The sequence below is a fragment of the Mustela erminea genome, chromosome 13 (assembly GCF_009829155.1).
Source record: "Mustela erminea isolate mMusErm1 chromosome 13, mMusErm1.Pri, whole genome shotgun sequence".
Lineage (NCBI taxonomy): Eukaryota > Metazoa > Chordata > Mammalia > Carnivora > Mustelidae > Mustela > Mustela erminea.
In genome coordinates, this window is record NC_045626.1 from 27,872,248 (window position 1) to 27,876,939 (window position 4,692).

Genomic DNA, 4,692 nt, shown 5'->3' on the forward strand with positions numbered 1-4,692 from the left:
TACAAGAATGATCAGACGCCAAATGAGAAAGAGAAACTGTTTTGCTCTAATTTAGGCACAACCTAAAATGTGCTCAGTCCTTTAGAGCCAAAGCATTTCTTTTGGCTGAACCATGCAGTGATCAGGTCCCTTCCTTATAATGCAAGAAACACCAACTTCAATAGACACCTGCCACCTACTGCCCACTGAGATGTAGGGGCACTGTCTTAAGTCCTTCACTTGGGTTATCTCATTTAACCTCATAGCTATTAGGAGACATTGAAGTATAGAGAATTTATATATGGCTCCTGCTGAACTGGTATTTGATCCTAGGCTTTCTGATCCCATGGCCTGTGCACTTAACCAGTAAACGCTACTCCTCCTCAGACACTTTCTACTTTGACCACAGGCCATTTTTCTTGGGGCTGTATATAAACACAAGACTGAATTGAGGGCATGTAGAAACAGGAGCATCTGATAAAATGCCCCGACTGTCCTCTATTAGACTCCATTTCCACATATGCTTTTAAATCTGAGAGTTGCCTGAAGTTGGCTCCAGAGGGAATGTGAGAGTGATTAGTGAGTTTTTAAGAGGGGAAATGAGGGAGGAAGGTAGGAACAGTTTGTGATGAAGAATGAGAGGAGGCTGAGAGGGTATCTGACATAATGACTGTCCCTAATGTTGGAAAGGATACAATTAGAGACTCCTGCAAAAAGGAAAAGCTTGGAAGTCACCTTGTCTTATGTCATATGACAATGTAGGAAACACGGAGCCCTGAGCTGAACAATATAAATGTGTGAAGATGCTGGGAAAGGCTATTGTCTCTTCCTAAGAGGTCAGGGTGAGCAGATATCAGTAAGTTTCCATGGATGGCATGTGTATGTGAAGATGTTATAGGACATACATAGAATTGAGCCCTGTTCTCAGGGGTGAGCTAGTCTAGCTGGGTTTCAAGGCTACAAAATAAAATAGACTCCACAAGACAGTCTATGAGTGACACTCGTGTGGTCTGGAGCTGTGCTGCCTAATTTGATAGCCACTGTCCACATGTGTCTATTGGGCATTTGAAATGTGACTAGACCAAATTGTGCTGTAAATTTAAACTACATGCTGGATTTTGAAGACTTAGTATGAAAAAAAGAATGAAATACATATAATTATATTTTCTGTTTTTCAAATAACAATATTGTGTATATATTAGATTCAATGAATATTATTAAAATTAATTTTACTTTTTTTTTCTTTTTAAAGTGTGGCTGCTAGAAAATTTTGAATGACAGAGGTGATGCCATTATATTTTTTTCTTCCAAATTTTCATTTAAATTCTAGCTAGTTAACATATAGTGTAATATTGGTTTCAGGAGTAGAAATCAGTGATTCATCACTTAACATATAACACCCAGTGCTCATCATAACAAGTGTTCTCCTTAATGCCCATCATTCATTTAGCCCATCTCCCCACCCACCCCCCTCCATCAGTCCCCAGTTTGTTCTTTATCATTAATAGTCTCTTATTTGTTTCCCTCTCTCTTCCTTTTATTCCTTCCCATATGTTCATCTGTTCTGTTTCCTAAGTTCTACATATGAGTGAATCATATGGTTTGTCTTTCACTGACTTATTTCGCTTAGCATAATATTCTCTAGCTCTATCCACATTGCTGCAAATGGCAAGATTTCATTCCTTTGAGGGCTGAGTAATACTCCACTGTATGTTTGTATGTATACATATATATACACCACATCTTTACCTATTCATCAGTCGATGGACATTTGGGCTCTCTCCATAGTTTGGCTATTGTTGATAATGCTGCTATAAATATCAGGGTATATGTACTCCTTCAAATCTTTTGTATCCTTTGGATGAATACCTAGTAATGCAGTTGATTGATCATAGGTTAGTTCTATTTTTAACTTTTTGAGGAACCCCCATAATATTTCTATTAGATAGTGCTGATCTGGATAAGCTCCAGGCTACCCAAGGTATAGTCAGCCCTTGAACCATTTACAAGGGCATGACCTGTAAGCTTGTTAGAAATGCAGGTCCCATTGATTTGTATGTACTCTGAAGTTTGAGAAGTGCTAGGTAACACCAATGTTCCGTGTCTCCTTTGTGGGCTGTTCTTTTAGTCTTCACACTTAAACAATGCCAGTACTGACACTAACTACCTAAAGGATCAAGAACAAGGTGTGTCCTTAGTCTACACCTTAGATTTTCTTATCTAAGACAAAAAGGAGCTTCCCTTAGAGTCATTTTCAGTCCTATCTAGCAGGCTATGACCCTATAATTATATTGCAGAAATTCTGTAATCTGGTAGAACTTAACTTTTCACCATAACAGTTTATCTTAGAATCTTTAGCTCCCAGTGAGGTCTTATCTAAGAAAGTAATACCTTTCCATTTCTTTTCAAGAATATTTAATTCTTTACCAGATAACCTAGTCCTATGTTCTTTTGAAAACTGTATTCCGGTATTCATACTTATGAATAAATTTACTTATAAAGCAAGCAGTGGAGGGTTTAGTATTTGGACTATACGCATCGAATAATGAAAATGGTCTGACATAAAGACATTATTTACAACTGGCTTTTTGAATGTCTTCAGTGGGCTAGATCTGCAAAATGGGCATTCATCATTGGTAAATAGGACAGTAAGCAAGCATTAAGTAGGAAAGCACAGGGGTGAGAAGCAGAGCATTTCAAGTCGGAAGGACTGAAATTTGCATCCGGGCCCTGCCTATATGTGTAAGTAAAGATAAGTAATTTTACCCACCTAAGCCTGTTTATTTCTTTGTAAATAGGGAAAATAATGTCACTGTTTATTCACTGAATAGACTGTATAAAGATTAAACTAGTTTAGCTTGGTGTTGGGCTCAATAAATACTAGTTTTACTATTAATGTTATTAGTTGAGACCAATATAATGTGGAGTTAGGTATCATGTGGGTGAAAAAGATTTAATTATGGTTGAACACCACACTGGGGAGGTGGAATATGAACTGGTCTTTGAAGTATAATAGAGTTTGGAGAGACGCAAGAGAGGAGGATGGGATCCTTGGTAGAAGAAACACGCAGCCTGTGGAGCATGAAAGACCTAGGTATGTTTGCAAAATAGTAGATCATCTAGTTTGGTGAACATAAGGGTATAATGGGAATGATGCTTGAAAACGCAGGTTGGGTCCTTGGTTGTGGAAACTGAGGTGGAAGAGATTTCAGAGCTCCAGGATTACACATTATTGATTAGTACTGAGAAAGTGGGTGTCTACACTACCAAACCAGGATGCAGAGCCTCATTACCTTTGGGGTGGGGTGTGCTTTTGGTACCACAGATTACTCCATCATCATCATCTCTCTGGCCTGTCTTCCCCTAACCAAACCATTGGCGATCGGATCTCGCTCCCATGCTGACATTTCCCTGAGACTCATTTCATGCTACTTCTTCACGGGGGCATCTGGGCTGACAATGCAGAGAGACTTTTCCCACATAATTGAAAGGAATTTCTGATTATGCGCGGGGATGTCAGCCATGATGAGGTCTTGGACTCTTTCCAATTCCAGCTGCTTCTGATGACAGTGTCCCAGTCCCCCTCTCTCCGCCCCCTCCCTGGCATTCTCACTGTGAACTTTTTGCTCCCTTCTGGGAGTGATTTCTCAAGATAATATGCTATTTCCAAGCTTCCCTTTCTCCAGCCAGATTGATGGGTCCTGCGTGAAGTGTACTCTTTTGGGGGGCCCAGCTCAGAAGCGCTGCTATTGCACAGACCTGCACAAATTTCATCAGTAGTCACCCTGTCATTTCCATATCTGGAACCCTGTGCCTGACAGGAAAAGGTTGAGTGAACACACATATATTTTGGGTCTTTCTTTAGAGAAGTTCTTTTGAATATGCAGAACAAAGTGAGGGCTGCATTTATCTCTGACCTTTTCCGGCTCTTTTCTTGCATCTGTTAAGGGAAAAGCAGGCCTCCGAGCTCACCAGCCTCCTCTCCCACGGAGCAGATGATAGAGTTGCCTGGATTCACTTCCTCACCAGCCTTCATTGCTCAGTCCTGCTTAAATCTTTCCCCCTGTGGGTGATTCTCCTTGGGGTTTCTGGGGGATCTTAGGGAAAAATGAGACATGGTCCACGGGGAGTGGTTGAGGTAGGGGCTATACATTCAGGACCCTGGCTTCTCCCTGTGTGTTCAGCCTTTAAAAATTTCTTTCCCCTGAGTGACTAACCCCACTGTTACCCTCTATGTGTTTCCTGGTAGGAGATGTGAGGAAAGCACGTGTTATCAGGAGCAGGGAAGGGCAAGGCGGAGAAAGCAACAGCGTACGCTCAGCGCCGGCCAGAGACAACGGCTCGGCTTGGAACAAACAGCTTTCAGTCCGCGATTTCCTCGCAGGTCTGGCACAATCCACAGGTGACTCTGGGAGCAGAAATCTACCAATACAAGCTTTTGCCATTTTTTTATAACTTCACTGGGAAACAGCTATGACACAGTAGAAAGAATTAGTATCAGGAGTCTTGATATGGTTCTGGTTAGGCCTTTTAGAAGGTGCATGGCTCTGTGCCTGGTGCATAGCAAGTGTTTAACAATGAAAATACGATCTGGAGCAAGATCACATATTAAATATATTATGTGTATTTGTATATGTATATGTATGCATATGTGAGTATATATACACACACATACATATACACATATACACACACACACACACACACGGTGTC